The 23,772-nt window shown below is 39.4% G+C and overlaps 1 protein-coding gene across 1 annotated transcript in view; it reads right to left on the bottom strand.

The window, feature by feature from the left end:
* The window catches only part of LOC109034892 (uncharacterized), a 455,198-nt gene that overhangs the window by 402,936 nt on the left and 28,490 nt on the right, over positions 1-23,772 (bottom strand). The gene's annotated exons all lie outside the window — the stretch shown is intronic.

Genomic DNA, 23,772 nt, shown 5'->3' with positions numbered 1-23,772 from the left:
TATCATAACACGAATGAAATCACAAAAAAACTTAAAATGTGTTGGAAAAAAAATTGGCGAAATATAAACGTCTTCTTAAACGACACATGCATTGGCGAAAGCAAATGATTTTTCAATTTGTTTCATTTACTCATACTAGTATTGGATTTGAAAAATAAATCCCATCATGGCATTACTGCTATGCTAAGGAAAAGAGCACTGAAAAGATTCTTTTAAAAAAATCAACCTGCAGTCTTCGTTCTGCAGACTATTAAGCATGAGAAATGCATATATATATTTTTAAATGAGCGTATTGTCCAGAGAAAAAAGGCAGACTTACAAAAAAAATAACTTATTCCTTAGCATGCAGACATAGTTCTCAGCTAAGCGCAAGATATCCTAGTGAATGTACTTGAAACTTTTACATTGAAGATTGAGGGTTACCCGATCGAAGAGCATAGGCGTAGCTAGGTCATTTTGCTAGGGGGGGCCTGGCCTCCCACCACCAGGGGGTCTGGGGGGTCCCCCATCGAATTCGAATCGTTCCCCTCTATTGAAACCTATTTCACTTTTCCATTGAATCACCCCATCCGAGAACCTTGATATGAATTAGCCGATGACCAAAAGTACCAAGTCCACACTCGAAGAACCCTTAAGGTCGAAAGGAAAGCATGCATTCCACGTTTAATCAGATATCGTCGTTCCTTTAACGTGAAGGCGTATCTCGATTTCCACATGAGCTCCAGAAAGCGTGAATTCATATGTAATACAGAGGTCACGTGGAAATTAAGATACGCCTTAAGTTAGAGGAGCGACAACATTAGTCGCCTTAAGTTAGAGGAGCGACAATATTAGTCATCTTCAGTTTCAGCGCCGACTGTTTCAAATGTGGTGACTGATGGACGTAAAGGCGCGATAAAGGCGCCCCCGCGCAACTATTCGTACTCGACGGATGTCCCAGTTGCATATGCAAAAAATTGAAGGCGCGATAGATTTTCTTGCTCCACGACAGGTAGAAAAGTATATTCATTATTTTGTTTTGAAACTTTAACCAAAGATAAATTAACGGACAGTTGGGAAGAACCAGAGAATGACAAGTTTTTATAAAGTTCAAAATTGGGCAATAAAATTTTCAGATAGGCTGATACTGGTACAAGGACGACGTAGCACCCGAAACGCATGCCTTGTTTATGGTGTCTTAAAATCTCCGCTCTTATTTTATTTTTTTAAAAGAACAAATTGACGCCATTCCTTGAAATTTTCACAAAATTGCCTTCATGTAGAGTACAAAAACCACGGTATAGGTTTTAAGAATAAGACGGCGTAAGTCCGCTATCACATATCTCGTTTGCAGTGTCTCAAAATCTCCGCCTCTATGTTATGTTTTTAAAGGACAGCAAGTTGACATCATTCCTTGAAGTTCTTGCAGAATTTTCTTCGCACAGAGAAGAAAAATCACGGCAGTTTTAAAGAATTTCAGTTGAGTGGTTTTCCGTTTAAAAAATAAAGTATGACGGGAAGTCTGCGACGTCGCAAACCGAGTTATGTGATTGCCGACTTACTCCGTCGAATAGCAGTTGACTAGTTTTCCAATTGAAAAATGGACCATGTTAAACAGAAAGGAACCAAGCCACATCAGCTATTGCCAAATTGAATTGGGCAAATTAATTTTTTACAAAAAAACATTTGTGCGGATTTTTGTGCAAAATTCAGTGGATTTTCTCCATAGTGCGACGCGAATTCCTCAAAATATGCAAAGGAATCCATACACGCGTTCTCTCGTAAAAAATTAAATTGCCCAGTTTTTGGCAATAGCTGATGTGACTTGGTTCCTTTCTGTTGAACGCGGTTCAAATAAAGTATGCAAGGAAGTCTATAACGTCGCAAACCGAGATACGTGGTTCCGGACTTTCATTGTCCACTGAAAAAAAAAAACTTTATTGAGATATTATTTGGACTTAAAGCGTCGTCTCTTATCAGAAAAAATTGGTTTTTTTGAGTTAAAGAAACGTTGTATTTCTATCGTTAAGCTTGAGTTAAAAAAGATAACAGAGAACGTTTCTTTGACTTAAAGAAAACCAAATTTTATCGAAAAGAAACGGCGCTTTAAGTCAAAATAATAACTCAAGAAAATCTTTGTTCAGTGTCGATAAGCCGTTCGCAGGATATCTTGAGAAATGGATAAAAATGCAAATTCGAGAACAGGAAACCACTCAGCTGACAACAGAGTTTCATAGATTTGATTTTTTGCGTTTGCTCAAAGCCAGCGCTGTAACAGGTTGCCTGCACGTGCTCCTGGCAAGAGTTTAGTCCAAGGCGGATAACAATTCAATTCGGTGTTTTGCGTTATCACCATTTTTCTCGCTCGCTATATTTTTCTCTCGCGCTTCGTATTTAACGTTGCACCGAATCTTCCGCGACAGTATTCTCTGCCCTCAGCAAGTTAAATATCCCTGCCGAGCTTTCGGTTAGTAGCTGCGTTGGCAGTATTTTCCCCCTCGCTTGAGCTTTGGTTTCAGACATCAGCCCAAATGAAAACAGAAGAGGATCCGTTCAAACTTTTGCTCGAGTTGAACACTGCCGTGCTAAGCAAGAACGCCGTAAATCCATCAAGATTTTCCCTCGTTTTTTAGAACTTAACACTTTATAACATAAAAAACTGCTTCACCCGTGCACCTCAAATTTTCAGGTTAAGTCCTTGATAGTATTTGCGAAAGAATTCTGTAAAAACATTATCCCAAAGTACACACGTTTTTCTGCTATGATACGTTGTTTCCAAAATTATGTAAAATGGCGTTTACGGCGTTTTTGCATTACACGCAGAAAAGTGAATTGAGGGGCTTGGAGGACAAGGCGCATACATGCAGTTCTTGTTATTTCGAACAATACGAGTTTGAATTTTCAGAATTACATGGATGCTCATGGCGGAAAGATAGTTCAAACTGACTTCTTGATGCTTAAAAATTGGAATTCGGGAGCGAATTTTTGACAAAGTATGCATTAAAAGAGTAGCTTTACTTGAACTCGCTGATATCTCAATTTTTCAAAAACTGCACCTATGCGCTTTGTTCTGCAAGTCCCTAGAATGTAAAAAATATAATGTAGCTTGCAGAGTCGCCATTAAAACGTTTAACCTGACAAACGTACGGAGAGCTATTTCCGCGGATTTTTCTTTAACAATTTAGATGGCTAAATCCATATTAACTGGGCGTTCATCGATCAAAAAGCTAATTTATCAACCTTTGAAGACGATCTGATTTGATTTTCCACTTAATTTATTTTTCCCTTGACAGCGTTTGATGAACTCGTGTAACGTATTATTATCCACTCATGCAGTAGGTGTTCATTTATATCTTTAAAACTATGCACATGATATAAGGGGACAGAATGAAGGAGAAAGTATATTATTCCATACAGTCATGCTGAAAAGAAGAGAAGATAAGAATATGATAATCTCTCATACCAACGATTCTTTGAGGTAGCATCTAAAAAAAGTAGTCATGACAAAGTGCCAATCTGCACATACCTGAAACATAAAAAACAGAAAAAAATATGATAACTACCGAAATTTAAGACTCAAGGGACAATGCTAAATTCGTGAGAAATTTAACACAGGAAGTTGTGAGGTGGACATAATTTTGGAGATTGTATGCCATGTATTGTGCGATTAGGGAACATCTAAGTGCTAGTCGCAAAAAACTAAGGGTCATTGCAGAAACCACCAAAACAATCCAGTAAGCCCACCACTCCTTGGATGTTCTTGATCCTCCTATTGGTATAAATTACTGGCTTTAAACAATTACCGCTTGAACATAGTTCAGCAATACGATCATATCGACAAAAACATGCACGGATGGAAAAAGTGTCTATCCACCCTCGCTCTATCCTGCCTTTGAGTTTTGCTGCAGTTGCACAGTTGTTCCTCTCGTTTGGTGGGAATCTAGTGATCTTAGAATAATAGCTATTGCTAATAACACCTGTACTGCATGGTGTAGGTCTTAGAAGACCCGAAACGCATCTTCAGGATGTTTTTGATTAGACATAACATAGTTGCGTCCTGCAGGAAAACTTAAGGGAAGGGGGTAGAGAGCTGGAGTGAATTTGTTTCCTCCGTAGTGAGATTCTCTGCCAGAAACAGGGGTATAAAATCATCTTGACTTATATCTACATACATGATCACAACCTGTGTTTGCAAACATCAACACCATGCACGATCGTGGCAACATTTAATAGCACTTCCCAGGTTTTAAACGTCGACTTTTCAAATAGACTAGATTTTGGAAATAGGAACTACTAAATATGGCTCAAATTACAAACAACGCATGGTCAATCAGTTTCTCGATGCAGGCGAGTGCTTTTCCAAATGAGCATGAAATATAAATGCCTTATTGCAAAATGTGGTCCAAACGAAGTTCCGGTCTTCAATCTAGGAAATGACGAACGAAGATCAAGTGGACGACATTTTGCAATAAGGTAGTACTAACTCTGGTTCGTCCATGAAAGCACCAACCTGCATTTTGAAACGGATTGCACATACGCTGTTTTTAAAATGCCCCAGAATTAACAGCTTCTTATTGCAAAATGTAGTCCTAATTCACGTTCAGAAACACTGACTCGCGAAATCCGCGTTGGGCGCAAAATAGCGTCCGGCCACCGTACAATGGGACGAGTTTTTCAGAGAGATCGGAAAAGACATTTTTCGACTATAACAGCAAATTTTGCTGTTTTTTTCGTCACATTTTAAATTGTATGGGGTACTTTAGAATGCAATTTTACAAGGAAATTCATGAAACCACTTTCAAAACCTCTACGTTCCGTATCAGCATAGATAAAAGCTTTTAAGGCTTTCAAATTTCATCCAAATTTTTTAAAGGACTCGTTCCAATGTGCGCCGGTTTCCGGGTAACAGAGATAACGCGCGATCCGAATGGAAATCGTTTTTGGGGCGGCAGAGGCGCCGACAAGCATGCGAGGACTCTAATCTGCAATGCTAAGGTGGAACGCCGTATGAGCATTCCAACGTTGCCAAATTTCTGTTTGTAAAACTCGAATTTTATTGTAAACTGATCAATATTTTCCTCAAATTTTTTTCGATAATCTTCTTCGCAATAGGATTTTAAATATCTGAAATATTTTAAGAGATTTTATCATGACTTTCGGAGGCTCATTAATTACTTTACGCGATTTTTTGACATTTTTCACCCAATTCCCCTCCAACTTATGAAGCCTCGTATAAAACAAACCCGGGATGCAATCTTGAGATCACAAGGAATGTGGGAAACTGTTTTATTTACTTTGAATGATTAAAGCAATTTTGGTACATGGGACTCTCTCGGGTATCGCATATGTCAAGTTATTCAACAAAACTAGTAATAATTTAAAAGTTAACAGTGAAACCTAGCTATAACAACAATCGTGAATATTAACAAATGAAAACACCAGATAAAATCCGACAGTGTTACATTAGTTCAGGTCTCCAGTTTTCTCATTATTGAACTGGGTAGAAGACTTCGCAACTGGGTAGAAGACTTCGCATCAATATTTGGCATCAATTTATTGCGGAAGGTTTTTCTGTCACCTTTGCTATCACATCAAATTTGGTAATAATTAGACGCATATTTGATGATAATAAAACAAATAACGTCGAAAGATGAGAATGATAAATGCATTTCGTAGATTTATTACTGATGAACTGAATTTCGTAAATCTGGCACTAACCCCCTCCCTTTCCGTTGTATCGCAGAATAATGGAAACTCATACCCCCTCCTAGAACGTTACATAATTTGGATTGCATTTGCAAAAAAAAAAAAAAAAAAAAAAAAAAAAAAAAAAAAAAAAAAAAAAAGTCAAAGTGCTTTTTCCAACTTTTAAATTAAGTCAAAATGTAAAAAGACCCATATTAGGGTCTAAACATTTCATTGTAAATACTTTAACATGTATTTTACTGAATAAAAAAAAAAAAAAAAAAAAAAAAAAAAAAATTTGCAAAAAGGAACCAAGAGCATTCAAATGTTTCTAGGATCGTGCAACTTACATTCTTTGCAATTTTTTTTGTTTTGTTTTATTTTTTATTTATGAACAAAACTACAGAGTATTAATTGTTTTTACATTATCTTTGCAATAAAATCACTGAAATCATGCAACAAATTAACAAAGAAAATTTTCGTTTTTAATTAATAGTTGATTGGAGTCGGAGATAAAAATATAGTTCAGATAATCAGTCTATATGTGCAAGGTGGAAACGGTTGCACAATTTTGGTGACATTGGTATGCTTTCGGTTTCTTTATTACAAAATGCAATCCAAATAAAAGTATTTTACTGATAGTATGACAGATGACGTCAAAAAATAGGGATGATCTGGGATTTCGTGTATTCTTTTACTGATGAACAGAATATCGTAAATCTGACACTGACCCCGTCCCTTCCCCTTGTAACGCAGAATAACGCAAGCTTATACCCCCTCTTTGAGCGTTACGTCATGGAGATGTTGCATTTGTGAGGAATTTTCGATTTGACTGTTGATTCTATACTGTAAAAGTTCGCGAGGAACACGATGATGCTACTGGTTTTCTCTGAAATCAATTCCCAAGCTCAAAAAAAGCTCTCAAGTTGAAGGCGTAATGGAGGAGATATCCCACGCTATCCTGAGAGCCCCCCTTATACATCAAGACAAACTCTCTATCCGAAGATAGTGAGCAAATACATTGACAGAGCTGCCATGTTTTCAGTTTTGGAGTCCCCAAAAAAAGTGGCAACCCTACTAATGTATTTGCTCCCTATTTTTGCATGGAGAGTTTGTCTTGATGCAGAGGTGGACTCTCAGGATAGCGTGGGATATCCCCTCCATTTTGGCCTCAACTTGAGAGCTTTTTTTGAGCTTGGGAGTTGTTCAGAGAAAACCAGTGGCACCATCGTATTTCTCGCGAACTTTTACAGGAGAATCAACGGTCAAATCGCAAATTCCTCACACATGCAACACCTCCATTTAAGAACGATCACAGTGGAAAAACAAGGATGAAAAACGGGAAACAAGTCTAAAAATACACAATTAATGAAACCCGAGACGTTTCGACTCAAAACTGAGTCATTTTCAGTCGGAAACAACACAAATTTAAAAGAAAAAACGATAAAAAATCGAGCCCTACATGGTGGTGGCCGGGATCTGAGAGAAAGAGAAAATTGATAACAAACAGGGCACATCGATGCCAGCACCAATTTTCTCTCTCTCTCAGATCCCGGCCACCACCATGTAGGGCTCAGGTTTTTTATCGTTTTTTCTTTTAAATTTTTATTGTTTCCGACTGAAAATGACTCAGTTTTGAGTCGAAACGTCTCGGGTTTCATTAATTGTGTATTTTCAGCCTTGTTTCCCGTTTTTTCATCCTTGTTTTTCCACTGTTATCATTGTCTTGGGCTGCTCTTAAAAAGTTGTATTTAAGAACGATTCCTTTCTTCATAGATGAATGTTTTATCGAAATAAATTCGGCAACTATGGAATGTTGATACGGCGTTTTTCCTTTCCACGGGAGTAATGTAGCCCCACCGTTGTGGACCGGGACCGGGCCCACTCGTTGTTTGCCCGCTCAAATCTGCAAGTTCAATTATAAGTGCGAGCGAATGCACGGAGCGGGACACGGAATATAATTATTCCTATTTAATGACAAACAGATGAGCCGCGCTTCGCTCTGTTCGTAATCGCCGGATCGTGCGGCCCGGCTAGCGATACGCCGCACAGAGGATCCGGTCAGTCGGAAAGGTCCGACAAAATTTCGAAACTTAAAAAGCTTATAACTCCGTTAAATCAAAACTTTAAGGTTCTTAAAGTGGTTCCATTGGTTTCCTCGTGAAATTCTCTTCCAGAACCACTCCTTTAAATTTAAAATGTGACCGACTAAACATCAAAAATTGCAGTTTTATTTCAAAATTTCACGTCTGACCTCTCTGGTTGACTCGATCCACTGTGCGCCGGGTGGTTTGATTCCAAAACCGCAGTTAATTGATGCTGCGCAGAGTGGGCTGTTGAGCCCCGGAAAACCGCGGATCCGTATAGGATTTTAAATCGGAGATACGCGGTTCTCGAGCGAAAGGAGTGGAGGGGTCCGGGTCTGGTTAATTCGGGGGACGATACTGGAGGTGGCGGGTGGTTCAGATCTGACGGCCATTTTGCACGTCGTTTGATGGCGTTATTCGGTGCGAAACGATTAATTTACGATTGGCGAAGGATCGGTGCGCAGGTTGCATGTGATTTCGAAATTTCTGGTTTTCATAAAATGGGAAAGAAGGAGGAAGGGGGAGAGGAAGAAAAAACAGAGAAAATAAAGGAGGGACACAAAGTAAACATGCATACATGAGCGCTCTTATAGCGCTCTTTGGTCATTCACACCTCTGAAATTTAGAAACAGAATACATACATACATACATATAAGTCGCTTTACAGCACTCCCCTCGCGCTCTACAGAATAAAAAGAGCAAAAAGAAGAGAAATAAAATAGGAGAAGGTAGAAAAGAGAAGGAGAGTGGGTGGAAAAAGAGGATGGAAGAGGAAATAAAGGAGAGAAAGCAGGAGGAAACAGAAGATAAAATGGAAGAAAAGCAGGTAGTAATTATTATGAAGAGGCACCTTAGCAACTTTGGTCATTCACACCTCTAGAATTTAAAAACAGAATAAAAAGAGCGAAAAGAGGAGAAAGAAAAATAGGAAAAAAATAGGAGAAAGTAGAAAAGCGAAGGAGAGTGGGTGGAAAAGAAGGAAAAAAGAAAAACCATTAGCAAGAGGGAACGGAAAAGCAAAAAGAGGAAGATGAAGAGGAAGAAGGAGAAAATAGAGAGAAGAGCGAACGAATAAAAGAGGAGAAAAAAGGGGAACATGGAAAAAAAGAGGAGAAATTAAAATAGGAAAAAGAAGATGTGGAGACTAACTTGAGAAGGGGAGTGGAAGAAAAATAGAAAAACGAGCAAATTTAAGAATAAGACGAGAGAGGAAAGCAAAGAGAGGAAGAAGAAAAAAGAAGCATCTGTCTGAAAAGAAATATTCGTGGCACATTAGCCTAGGTCACACAATCAAACTGAAGCTATTAAATTAGCAACATCACTGCGCGACGGGTTTTCGCGCGCCGATTAGAGGTTAGTGCTTCCAAATTACTGCTGTCCTATGAAATTGAGATCTCTAGGATTGGTAAACCAGAACCAACCAAAACCCCAAAACTCTGACCTTGTTAGAGTGACGGGCTCGGTTAGATCGTGTGACCCAGGCTATCCATCGTTTTTTCAAAATGATCCTAAAATAGTAGTCTCTACGGCACTCTGCCGTGATAGCGAAGAGAGCCGTAAGTGCAAAATTTTCGAAATCGAGTTTTCCTCAAAATTCGTCTAAACTCTTTTAGATAAAATTACTGAGGCCGCTAAAACAGCAAAACTCATTCTAATTTAATGAAAACGAGAAGTGTGAAAAAGCCGTAAGTGCACAAAAAATGACATAGTTTTTTTCAAGACAGCCTTAGGTGCATGAGAGCCAATGAAAACAGTTCTTTCAAGAGGAATGCCGCCCTCATCTGCCGATTTTTAACCTGAAAATGTGTTTGTTGTGTGTCCAACACGCTACCACAAAAGCACGCAGAAGATAGCACGTACTGCTGTCTTGCCCCAAATACTAAACTAACATGAAACTGAATTTTACCTTTTTCATGTACTTTAAAATAAAATCGGTCGAGTTTTAATCCCCCAGATGATCTCTAAGAGTCTATCGAATGATTGGTTGCGATTTGAAAAAGAACGGAGGTTTCGTTCGATAAAATGTTCCACTCAGAAGCCTCTAGGCCCATTTTCTCAAAACTTCATTTTTGCACTTACTGCTCATTGGAAAAAAACACACATTGGATCTAGAGTCCAGACTCTTGAAAACACTGAAAAAAAAAATACTCTTGATTCAATCGGATTTTTGCTTGAATCAAAACGAAAAACGCAAAATTTTGGAAGAAAACTGGAGAATTTTAACAGGGTACGTTAGATCACACAGTGTCTTTTAATCAGCATTCATTGGTTGTTTTGACTGGTTTCTGAAAAACGTTGTCAGAGAGTAGTGATACAATCGTTCATAGAGACGGCGCGGCTCAAGTCCATCGCGCCTTCAACATCGTGTGATACTCTACGCATCATCGCGAAGTTAGTTTAGTTGCTTAACCCAACCAAACCTAACTTACCTTCTCCCTTCGCTCTTCTAAGAAAGAACGCCGTATAAGTCTCTAACACTGGAAAAAAAATACATCAGATCTAGAGTCCAGACTCTTGAAAACATTGACAAGAAAAAATACTCTGGATTCAATTAGATTTTTGAGTCAAAACGAAATCCGCTTAAATTAAGAGGCTTGGTTCTTGATTTAAGCTAGATTCTGATTGAATCAAGAGTACTTTTTCTTGTCGCTGTTTGTAAGAGCCTGGACTCTAGTGCTCTAGATCCAATGTGTTTTTTTCCAGTGTATGTTTGCACTTACTGCTCTCTTCGCTATCACGGCAGCACTGACATAACTTACTGTTCAAAAGTGTGAAGTGAAGGCAGCGACGGAATTGCGAACCTCATCTTCGGTTCGGTCGCGGATTGACATCGATCGGACGGCGGGATCGCGGTGCAAAATACGCGGGGCGTCGCGGCGCCCACCGAGCCGGCAAACTCTCATTTTTTTCGCCCCGGCCCCGGCCCGGAGCTCGACATGCAATTCATTTCGTCCTTGTTCCCCTCTCTTTTTATTTCAGTTAATACCGGCCATTATACGCCTTGCTTGGCCTCTCGCCACGTTTGAATCCCACCTCTCCGTCGGGATTTAATGCGCCTTCTCTGTGTATAATTGTCCGGAGCATTAATAGTACCGCCCGCTCATGACTCCCGCACCCGCCGGTTATTAAGGGAAATATAGATTTTTTCCAACCCCCCCCCCCCCCCCCCTCGCTCCCAAGGTGCAGAAACTGTAATTCTGCCTTGCGGGACCCTTTTAAGTGGTGCGGTGGTGGCGAGACCGGGAATTACCCGCAGGCAAGGTTCCCGGGATCTCCTCAATGGAAAAAATCCCTTCTGAGAATGGAAGGGACTTTTTTTTTCTTTGTGCGTCGGTGCTCTCGGGGAAGATTGTTGATGTTCGACTTTTTGCCCCACCGCGGCTTGCTTTCAGCCTGCGCTGAGAAAAAAAGTTCGTGCTCAGGTAAAGGTGCTTCGGAACATTCAACGGGTGACGATTTTGAACTCAGCCTTGCTGAAGGAAAAAATCGTATGGACCTCGGGATGTTGCCGAATCGCATTCGATAGAGATGCATTTTCAGGAAAAAACACTGAAAAAAAAACACGTTGGATCTAGAGTCCAGACTCTTGAAAACATTGACAAAAAAATACTCTTGATTCAATCAGATTTTTATATATATATATGAGTCGCTTTTATAGCGCTCTTTGGCGCTGTGCGACGCCTAATCGCCACAAAGCTCGGTCTTCCCACAGGTCATCAGGGAGTTGACAATCTCTTATCTCATTTAACACCCCCTGTCGCCAACCTCTCACTGGGCGTCCCCTACGTCTCCTCCCAGGAGGAACCCAATCAAGCATCTTTTTTGGCAGCCTCTCTAAGATTTTTGCTTAAATCAAAAGGAAATCCGCTCAAATTAAGAGGCTTGGTTCTTGATTTCAGCAAAAATCCGATTGAATCAAGAGTATCTTTTCTTTTTGATGTTTTTAAGAGTCTGGACTCTGGATCCAATGTGTTTTTTTTCCAGTGTGAGAGTATTTTCCTTTTTTTCAAATCTGTAATTTTAAATTTTATCTTCATTCGACCTCTTGAGCTATTTTTCTCCCTATTTGTTCTTCCTTTTCCTTTCATCAGTAAAAAATGAGTGACGAGACGACACTTACTGGTGATTATTCATTAAAACCGTAAAATCAAACATTTCAATCAAGCCATGGCTTCCTAATTCTCGGTCAAAGAGAAGGCAGCATTTGGGTCGGAGCCTTCTATACTATAAGCTCCAAGACCTCCTAATTTTGCGAAACTGGTAACGCTTAGTTCCAGCCTTCTACTGGGCCGATTTTCATGATTTTTGCGACTATCGACGGGCAATTGTCTCTAGATAAGCCAACTCTTTTCAGATTTTCAAAATATGGCCCAGGTTTTTTTATATTACGTGGTAAAGTTGCGAATTCTCCCATTTAAACAATGTAAATTTATACTTTTTGTCATAGTTCGTTTGAGCGTTCTACCGGGCCGATTTCCATGATTCTTGCGTTAATCGACAGGTAATAGGCCCTAGATGAGCCCGCTGTAATCAGATTTTGGAAAAAGGGCCCCGGATTTTTTAAAATCACGTTATAAAAGTGAGCGAGTTTACAGAATGCTCCGGTACTGCTACCGCTATGCGCGGGAGGATGCGCAGTGGTCGAGGAGGTTGCGCAGTAGCTGTGTAGCCTGCGCATCAGCTCTACACTTATCTACACAAGATTCGCACCTGCGACTTCACGTCGAGCGGAGGCCGAGTCGTCTACGACGTCGAATGCCTCCGCTTTGCTCACATTGTGGGTGCGATTCCCGACTCATGAAATCTTAATTATTACCTGACTTTCATGGTTCATTGTTTTATTGCAATATTTCATCAAGCAGTCATTCCCAAACGCGTCCTTTTAATTTTAAAGTAATTTAAAGTAAAGTTTAAAATTAAAGTATACCTCATATCGTATTTTTTTAGGGGAAAAATAAAACTAACACTGATAGGAGGGTAAAAATAGGGCAGCGAAGCGGCCCATTGATGGCGCGTAGCGCCTTCAGGGGGTTGGGCCGCGTAGCGGCCAGGGGGCGTAGCCCCCTAGTAACTGACTGAGATTCAACGTTCAGGTTTATGACCGTTAAGTGTTCAGGGTTCCCCGGGTCATGAAAATTGGGGACGTAATCTCCCTTTTAAATCGTTAACTTTACAGTGACTTGATGATAGGACTAGGGGTCGTACTCACTTTTTTAGATCCTTTTAATAGGAAGCCCCACATGGACATATTTCTGCCAAACGGAACTATGTGCATTAAGACAGGAACCCTGAGACTCATAAAAATATATGCATCAGGGGGCTCACGTCTCACGTCATAATTCAAATAGTTCCGTTTTGCAGCAATACGTCCGAACGGTTTATACATGGTGATTAGAACTGGGGAAAGAAAAGAAGAGACAAAAGTCACAACAGTCTGGATGCATCAATGTAAATATCTGTTGAATGGTGCAATTTTTGGATGTGACATTTGTCTCTTCTTTTCTTTCCCCAGTTCCAAGAGTGGTTCAAGGAGATCCTTAACAAATCTTCATAAAAATGACGATTTTTGCAAACCTCGAGTAAAACTCGGCAATAAAACTTAAGTTTGAAAAAAATTAAATAATTTTGACAAACTTGAGGGTCCTTAAGGTTTACAAAATTTTCCAGATATTGTTTTTTGTACGTTGTAATTTTTTGGAGAGGTAAAGTTATTGTGGTCCCTTTCAAAGACCCATTTTCAAATTTATACTGCTGATTTCTACTTGAGGTTTGCAAAAATTGGCTTTCATATAATACTTGGGTAAGGATCTCCTTGAGACACCCTTAATCATGATGTATAGTCACCTTGCGGCCAAAGTATCACAAGCGCCATGCGACGTTTAAAAATTTCCACCGCCATTTCATTTTTTCAAAGAGAAATTGTTGGTTGAATATGTCTGAAAATTTCACGGAATTTCATCGGCAGCACAAAAAAAAATTCTGTGAAATTTTCGGACAGCTTCTTTTAGCAATTTCTATGTAAAAAATAAAATGGCGGCGGAAATTTTTTAATTTCGCATGGCGCTTTGTGATACTCTAGCCGAGAGGTGACGATGTGAACTATGAGATCTCGTAAAGAAAGAAGATATTAAGGGAACGACTATGAATATGACCCTCAGTTGAATCAGAGAGAACGAAAACACACCAACTCGAAAAAAAGAAAATAATCAAGAAACACACAAAACTGCACAGTAGGTGAAGAAGTTAGTTTGAGAAAAAGATTTTTGGTGCCGAAAGACAAGTAATTAAGGACACTTTAAAGGTTCAAGTTGAAACACATGCGCTAACTTCAATGACCTTTATGAAAATTGACTGTCCTAATGAAAATTGAGCACACAGGGGAAAAAACACTTTGGATTTAGAGTCCAGACTCTTGAAAACATTGACAAGAAAAAGTACTATTGATCCAATCAGATTTAAGCTTAAATCAAAAGGAAATCCGATCAATTTAAGAGGCTTGGTTCTTGATTGAAGCTTAAATCCGATTGTATCAAGAGTATTTTTTCTTATCGATGTTTTTAAGGGTATGGACTCTAGATCCAATGTGTTTTTTTTCCAATGCATTTTCGCAATGGAAAAAAAAAACACATTGGATCTAGAGTCCAGACTCTTGAAAACATTGACAAGAAAAAGTGCTCTTGATTCAATCAGATTTAAGCTTAAATCAAAAGGAAATCCGCTTAAATTAAGAGGCTTGGTTCTTGGTTTAAGATAGATTCTGATTGAATCAAGAGTACTTTTTCTCGTCGATGTTTTTAAGAGTCTGGCCTCTAGATCAAATGTGTTTTTTCTTTACCATTGCGAGTTACCGAGTTGGTGTGTTTTCGTTCTCACCGATTCAGTTTATATACTCAGAGAACCACTCACTGAAAAAAAAATCTCGGTGAATTTACTGGACCTTGGTAAAAACGCCAATATTTTTCATCGACTGTGGTAGAATTACCGAGATAAAATGGCAAAGTTACCGGGAATTGCTTACCAATAAAAGAGGTATTCTTACCTGACAAAAACAGTAAAAATGCCGGTTTTTAGGTAAGCTTATCAGTCTGTCTTGGTAAAATTACCAATAATTTGTAAAAAAAAGTGAGATGGTAAAGGTACCAACGGACCTTGGTAAAAACGCCGTGAATTTTTTTTCAGTGCTTGGGCTGTTTATCATTTCATTTTTCTACCCCGGGCGAAAATCGAGAGGATCGGGACGGCCTTTGATACGGATTAATAATCAAAGACGCGAAAACAAAAAATCATATCAGGTCACGGTTCCCGCATCCTGGGAGGAGAGGCAGTAATTAGGTCAGAGCCGGAGTCAATAATGAGGGTGCAAAGAGGCTCGCAGAAGGAAAAACACTCAAGAGTCGCGAGCTGAGGCTCCAACACCCAATCAAAACCGCACATCTCCATTGGTTTCCCATTGGACTTACGCGGTTTTCGCTTAGCCGGGCAGATGTCTCCTGTTGACGCGGGCGGGAGCCTCGTAGAACTGCCACGCGGAGCAATCTCGAGAATCATCCGCGCTCAAAGAACATGCTCTCCGTGTTTACTCTTCGCCTTTTGAAGTGATGAGCCCTAAATTACACGTATTGCTATGCTTTCCAGGGGTCAAGTGAAAGTTGAGATACGTCCTTTCGTCGGGGGAGCGACGTGACGAGGGCGTATCTCGAGCCGCTATTACCACTTCACCTTTGTCGCCAGGTCCGGGTATGATTGATGACTTCGCAGCCCGGAGAGCATCACTACATCGTCTCGCGTTCTGCCAGGGCAAAACGCCGTATGAACAACCGATGGTCGCCAAATTTCCCCCGGTAAAACATTAATTTTTGAGGAAAATCATGGGTGTTTTTCTTTTTAATTTTCGGATGTTAAAGATTTAATTGCGGACGAAATTCTGTCTAAATTTGAAGAAAAATGTTGTTCAGTTTTCAACAAAATTTCGGTTTTGTTAATGGAAATTTGGCAACATCTGATGGCTTATACGGAGTTCTTCCTCACCACGGCAGTGTTGATTTCTTATGCAAACGCTTGAGTTATCGGAGTGGGCTTTGAAACGGTGATGAGAACGATCTGATTCGTTTCCGTTGAGTAGGTCAGTGCAGATTGATCCGTGAAGTTCTTGTTTTTTTGCCGTTAGGGGGGTGGCATTTGCGTTTATTGATTGGGGATTGCGATAGAATGAGGCAAAATACGGAAGGGTGGAAAAGAGAGAGAAAAACTTCACCAGCCGACAATTGATTGATTCTCCGCGTCAAAACAAGATTTTTTTATGAAATAAAATTTTTCGAAAGAATCATCGTTTATTTCACGGAAGAACGTAAACTCTTTACACATTTATGGAATAGTCTAAAATAAACCAGCTATTTCTGGGCCTTAGACTGTACAATTTTTCCCCCAATATTTTGCTAATTTTGCATGCAATCAGAAGAAATATTATTTAAGATTTTAGTCAGAAATGTCCAAAACTAGCTAGAAGGATAATGCTTCTCAAGAAAACATTTTTGCTACACCGAAAATTATTAAAAATATGTTTAGTTCTAACCCTTTAAATGAATGACTGAAAATCTTTGTACTAAATCCTAATGGACTATTCGACAAATATGTCACGTAAACTACTGTGAAAAGAATGTATATTTCTCGAATATCTCCAAAAACGTAGCACGGTAATAATTGTTAGAATTTACAGCTTGAGAGTGACAATGGTGAAGCGTGGCGCCTATCTAGAATTCGTAATTCCAGCGACAAAAGACTGAACGTAACTACACTTCACTGTTGTCAAATTTCCACTCGAAAAACATATTTTTACTGGGAGACTGTCGGGATTTTTTAACTGAAAATTTCACCGATTTTTCTTCGGACTGCATTCGAAAATCAGCAAAATTATGGACACAAATTGCATCGTCACGTACTCGTAAAAAATTGGACTGTTCGAGACAATTTTGCAACATTGGAATGGAGTTACGTTCCTTCGTCAGCGGAACGAGGTATTGTGACGGGAGAAGGGAGTGCGGTTGACGTGTTGTAATGATGAGAGCTTGAACAGGGAACTCGGAACGTGGGACGGGAAACGTCGGAACGAAAGCGTCGGAACTCGGAACGAAGTCGGAGCGAAGAAGGAGTCGCCATATTCCTCCGTTTAATCAAATCCAGGAAGGAAATGCAGGATTGGAACGTAATTCCAGCTTGTCAAAACAGCCACTCCACCATTTTAACACTTAATTATATGCCGTCAGTCTTCAGGTATTCATCGCATCATAGGATCGTCCCCTTGGCGCCAGTTCGCTCTGCACCTTGGGTGAACATAACCTCTTTAATGTTCCAAAATTACGCGTCACATATTATAATTTTAAACCCTTGACCCTTTAAATATCAATTTTTTGTGAAATCTTGAACGCCTTCAGTTATTTTTATACGTAAAACCCCAAGTCGATTTGATTGACCGGTATTTAAATAAAAATATAACTTATTAATATATATTAAGTACTCACTGGAAAAAAGTCGCGTGGATCTTGAGTTCAGACTTTTGAAAGCATAGACAAGAAAAAGTACTTTTGATTCAATCAGATTTTTGCTTGAATCGAGAGCCAAGCCTTTTAATTGAAGCGGATTTACTTCAGATTCAAGCAAAAATTCGATTGAATAAAAAATATGTCTTCTTGTCAATGTTTTTAAGAGTCTGGACTTTAGGTTAAAGCTACTTTTTTCCAGTATTATCCATGTTATTTCTATGTTACTGAACGTAAAAAATATATTTTTTTGAAAATTGCACAAACCTCTTATCTTCCTTTGTGTTGCTCAATTGAATTGCATTTTGCAAAAAGGAACCAAGAGTATTCCAGTGTCTCTATGATTGTGCAGCTTTTCCCCCCCTTGCAATTATAAAATGATCATTTAAACGAGTCTCATTATTACTTCCAATAAACTATAATTTCTAGACGTGTTACCTTTGTAAATTCAATTTTTAGCGTGAATTCAGTAATTTTATTGCCAAGGATGTAAGTAGCACAATCTGAGCGACATTGGATTTCTCTTGGTTCCTTTTTGAAATGCGATCCACTTAGCCCTTGAAGCGCTACAAATGGACTGCGTTAAGCAGAAAGAAACCAAGCCACATCAGCTATTGGCAAATAATCGAAGAATTTAAATCTTTATATGAAAGCGGTTGTGCGGATTTTTGTGCAAATTTCAGTGAATTTTCTATATCTTGCAAAGCAAATTCCATACAATTTTCAAAGGAATCCACACAAACGTTCCCTCGTAAAAAATTAAATTGCCCAGGGATTTGGCAATAGCTGATGTGGCTTGGTTCCTTTCTGCTTAACGCAGACCAAATGAAACAAACGGAACCAACACAGCATAGAAATAGAGCCAAGGAAAGGACGCGCGTTAGTAAGTAACGGCGCAGAGATACAACTATTCGTACTTGATGGATGTCCGTGTTGCGTCTGAAAAATTGAAGGCGCGATGGCGCGAGGCGTGAACTAGCAATGCTCTTCTCTGAGGCTGGCTATGCTGCCGATGAAGAATCGCTCAGATTCGGGAGAAAAGTTAAGCAACGAGGCTTGAATGCATCTCTCCTAATTTCGACTGTGTTGACTGTCGGTTTTCTACTTTTTTTGTAAAATTTGATGTCTGGTTTTTTTTCTACAATGTATTTGCAGACCTTCATCTAAAGCTCAAACCGGCCCAGTAAAACCAGCGGATTACGTGTTTTTACCTAGCCTCAAGTCAATTTGACCCGGCTTGGGCATCTAAGGGATAGTGTTTGGGCTGCTTATTCGAAACTGATAAACGAGCCTATAAGAAAAGAAGGCAAAGGGAAAATGGAGCGATCCTATTGGTATAAGACAGGTGGTCTTCATATATTAAAGACAGACATGATAGAATAATTATAATATGATCTCTCGTGAGATGCTGTTAGTTAGTATATTACTCAATTTATTTATCCATCGCAACCAACCACTTCCACAAATAGGATTGCTCAACTTTCTCTTCCAGTGCACTAGAAAAAAAAATTTGGAAAAAAACTGGAGTATTTTAACTGGGTACGTTAGATCACACAGTGTCTTTTAATCAGCATTCATTGGTTGCTTTGACTGGTTTCTGAAAAACGTTGTCAGAGAGTAGTGATACAATCATTCATAGAGACGGCGCAGCTCAAGTCCATCGCGCCTTCAACATCGCGTGATACTCTACGCATCATCGCGAAGTTAGTTTAGTTGCTTAACCCAACCAAACCTAACTTACCTTCTCTCTTAGCTCTTCTAAGAAAGAACGCCGTATAAGTCTCTAACACTGGGGAAAAAAAACACATTTGATCTAGAGTCCAGACTCTTGAAAACATTGACAAGAAAAAAAACTCTTGATTCAATCAGATTTTTGCTTGAATCAAAACGAAATCCGCTTAAATTAAGAGGCTTGGTTCTTGATTTAAGCTAGATTCTAATTGAATTAAAACTACTTTTTCTCGTTGATATTTTGAAGAGTCTGGACTCTACATCCAATTTTTTTTTTCCCCCAGTGTGGCGTGGCGTGAATTGGGATAAATCGATTTTTATGCCATTTAAACCTATGGTAAAGAATCGATTATTAAAATGTTCGCTGAGAACACCCTGTTTATCGATCCTTTCCCATAGGGCTAAATGGCACAAAAATTGATACATCGCAATCCACGCCACGCCACTGTTCTCTTCCTCTTCTTTTTCAATCAAATTCAATGATTAGCCCACTGTGGACTTTAAGCTTCGACCAGTCGCTTCGTAAAAAGTACTAAGCAGGATGACGAAGAAAGAAACTCATCAAGTCGCAAGAAGTTTATAGCGAGAGTGAGAAGTTTGAAAATTGAGTTCTACGTAAGATTCTGTTATGAGGACAAAGTTTAACGACTGCTTTTACGTTCAAAATATTCTTTTTCGGCTTCAAATTTTTGGCAGGAGAAAACTAACGACTCCCTGAACTCTGGACTACTCTAAACTCAATTGTTACTCAAATGCTACTTGGTGCGTTTCTGCTGAAATTGCTCCACATCCGCCAAGTACCTCTTTATCACCTGCAAAGAGAGTGTATTGCGATGACTGTGTTGCTCTACGCTTGATGCATTCAGATTATGCGCTGCTTTTTTTCAATTTGACTCAGATTTAATTTTTGATTTTTTTCGGAACCAAACTGATGACAAAAATCTGTTGAAAAAAAGGTTCGGTATCAGGAGGAAAAATAGATGATATTCTAAATGTACTCTCCTTCTACCCCTTGTCAAGAAGCGAGACGTAATTATGCGCCAGAGAATCATCGATAAAAAGTCGATTCTCCCTAATTTGGCTTTCTTCTTATCGATTAAACACGATTTATTCAGACTTCATTTTTGATTTTTCAAAACCATCCGATGACAAAAATCCGTCAAGGACTTGTATTCGTGCCCCAAGAAAGAGTCTGGAGTACTCCTCAGACCCATCTTGTTCCCCTAGACGAGAAGCGAGACTTAGTCTTTCGTCGCACAATAGAACGAGCCAAATTGAGGAAGTTCGAAATGACATTTTTTACTAAAATTGCAAATTCCGACATTTATTTCGTCACATTGTCAATTTTTAGAGGGGTTTTTTTTTAAAGTAAAGTTTACGAGAGTACCAATGGAACCACTTTCAATATTATACGTTTGGTATTCAAAAAGATGTATAGGGTGTCCCAGGATTAAATACGAATATTGAAGGAGTCGATTATTCGGGTCAAAAAAACACGTTTTTGTGGTATACATTTTTTTCCAAAAACGCTTTCCCTGGGCGCCACAACTCCCCAAAATTGTAGGGGAAAAAATCGCCTTTTTAACACTGCGGCAATGTTAATCAACCAATATTAATGAAAATTGGTAAGTAAGAGTAATTTTTAGCGTTATTTTCATTTTCGACCTCCAAAAAAGGTAAAACTCATTTGGGTGGGGGTTCAGGGGGGGGGGGGGTGCCGAACCTAGAAGTGGCCAATATTAATGTTCCTGGCGACAAAAATTGATTTTTGACGGCACCACAAGATTCAGCGTTGAAACATATTGTGAAGATGTCTCCTGAGTTTTTTCGATATAACTCATCGTTTTCGAGATAATAGGGACTAATAGGGAATAATAGGAGCTGATAATACGGGGATAATGGGGCCTCCACGGAAAGCGTTTTTCGAAAAAGAGTTATACTACAAAAACGTCTTCTTTTGACCCGAAGCATCGACTCCTATAATATTCGTGCTTAATCCTGGGACACCCTGTAAAGCTTTAAAAGTTGCCGACTTCCCCCATTGATTCGCTTCTTTGTGCGTCTGGAGATCACCGTTGAGAAGTCAATTTTCGGGAAGAGACTTTCTTCGTGGAAGGAAACTCGCAAGGAATTAATTTACAAATTATCTCTCAGAAAAAACTGTTGCATCTTGAGGGGGCGAGCGGCGTGGCATGGAGCATCTTAAAAAGCTTAAACGCCCGCTCAAGTGACGGCACCGAGCGAGACTCCTTTAAAATTTATCGTTGTTTGAAAAGAGCGTGAAATATACTCGACGATAGAATTCCTCGGCCTTTGTCTAGCGGAAGGGGACGTCTTTCCAAGTTGAGCTGCACAATGAACCTTCGCGAAGATAGCGTCGCTCCTCCTACGTGAGGACACATCTCTATCCCAACATGAGCTACGAAAAGCATGGAGTTTAACGGAAAACAGGGCTCACAGGGATATCTAGGTACGCTGTTACGTCATAGGGGCGACGATAGGTGCGAGCGCTCTCACTCCCGGCCTTTGAGACAGATACTTTCCGGGTGGGTAAGACGTTAGATTAAAGATTAGAACTTCACTTTTTAATTAATTTGCGTTTCATTTTTCCCACTTTTCCACACTTTCGAGCGACGGTGGATCCTTTGCTTTCATTTCAGCTCAAGCCCCCTTTCTCCTGCAGGCTGATTACTGCAGGCCGATTATCGAAATTGATAGACAAAGCTATAGACAAAGATGACAACAGGGATGTGGAGGGAGCCTATTGGTGGAAGCTGGTGGTTGCAATGGACAAAGGCAGTAGGTAATAGACTAAATAACGGCAACCCACGGGAAACCCGATAACTAGTCCATCATTTTCTCCCTTAGTCTATAAGAACCACACAATTCAACCAATAGGATCGCTCCATACCCTCTTTGTTTTCTTTGTCCATAGCTTTGTATGTCAATTTCAATAATCAGCCCGTACGAATTGAGAGACTAAGCTATAGTCAAAGGAAGGTTTGAGCAATATCTACTTGAGAAAAGTAAAATGGCTAAGACACAACTCACGGATTCAGATGCTATAACTCCGATTCTATTTTGAACTCACCTGAAAAAAAGAAGAAAAAAATTATTAGCTTAATCGTAAAAAGGGGAGATGATTGCAGCATTAAAATAGAAAAGCGTAAAGTATTACAACAGTGATGAGGAAATGTAAAAGCGTGCAATATTGTCGACGTAAAATGTGACTGAAAATGCACGTTATTGCTACCAGTAAGTTCAACAAGTCTGCAAGATACAAAATGCAGCCGGAATGATTATTGAAATTGATAGACAAAGCTATAGACAAAGAAGACGAAGGGAAAATGGAGCGCTCCTATTTGTTAAAACGGGTGGTTCTTAGGAACTGAGAGGGAATGATAGACTGCCTATAATAAGATCTAGAGTATACGTTGCCTTTCGTTTGTCTATTACTTACCACCTTCTATGTCCATTGCAACCACCTGCCTTCAACGATAGGATTGCTCCATTTTCTTTAAGACCTCTTTCTCTGTAGCTTTGTCCATCACATCAGATTCAATACTCAGCCCGTTAGGTGTTTAGGTGGATCGAAAAGTAGATTTCCTCATGATGAATATTCATTAGTTTTAAACAGTTTTGGAACATTAATAGGCGAATGGAAATCCTAAATTATCCTAAAAATTTTGGGCTAACTGGAAAACTTACCGAACAAATACTACCGAATGGCCCGACTGCATTTTACGTTGCCTGATTTCGTCTTATAGTTTATTTTTTCAACAGAGGATTTAACTACTTGACGCCTTTAGTGCCTGTGCTTTACCCTGGATTATGAAGAATGTTTTCACAACATTTCAAGTTTCAGTGTTGCTTGGTTTTTCGTTTAAAAAATTAAACATGAGAGAAATCTTGACAAAGTCGGATGTATTCAGGCTGCTTCCAATTGCATACTTCCGAATCGCGCTTGATTTGTTTCGGAAATTTCCCTCCGATATACGGGAGAGAAACGGCCTTAGGACGTTCATCAGAACTTCTGCTTAATCTCCCCCCCCCCCTCCCAAAGACATCGACCTATTTTTACATAACTGCAATGGTTTATAGGGACTATAGTCAATATGCTCGTTTTTCTTCCATTTCTTTCTCCTTCTTTTATTTTATTTATTTATTTATTTATTTTTTTTTTTTATCAAAAGAGGGGTCTCAGGGATAACGTAGCGTGTGCATTCACCCTTTCAACTAGAGAGAAAGATGCAATTTGTTGCTTTTAATGGCAATCAATGATACAACTATTTTAACTCCCGTGTAACGCTTGGCTGCGGGTTTTGAAATTGAAGGCGCTTCGTAGGTGCCGACTTCAAAAAATGTCAGTTGCAAATGGGCATGGTCTGGCGTGAAGAGTAATGTAAAATCTGCCTGATTGTTGGTTACACTCTGAGAGCCAATAACTCAAAATACAACGCAAAATTCGTCGCGACATTGCTTTCCTCTCATCTTATATTTCTTCTACAAGAAAACCCACGGTTTTTGTTACTCTTTGAGATTGTTTCATTTTTATTACTCAAGTAACTAGCTCTTCAGGGGCGGTTCAAGTGTTACGTAGGACTTTTAGCCCGACTCTCTCTTTACTCTCTCCTCATTTTCGTAAGACACCCGTGAGACAACCCTCCTCCCTACAATTTTTCAAGAAATAAAAAAAAAAGTCTAAAAAATAGCTAATGATAAAAGTTTTATTTAAAAATACCTAGAATAAAGGT

The sequence above is a fragment of the Bemisia tabaci genome, chromosome 5 (assembly GCF_918797505.1).
Source record: "Bemisia tabaci chromosome 5, PGI_BMITA_v3".
Taxonomy (NCBI): Eukaryota; Metazoa; Arthropoda; class Insecta; order Hemiptera; family Aleyrodidae; genus Bemisia; species Bemisia tabaci.
This window is presented reverse-complemented; position numbering and strand designations above follow the sequence as displayed.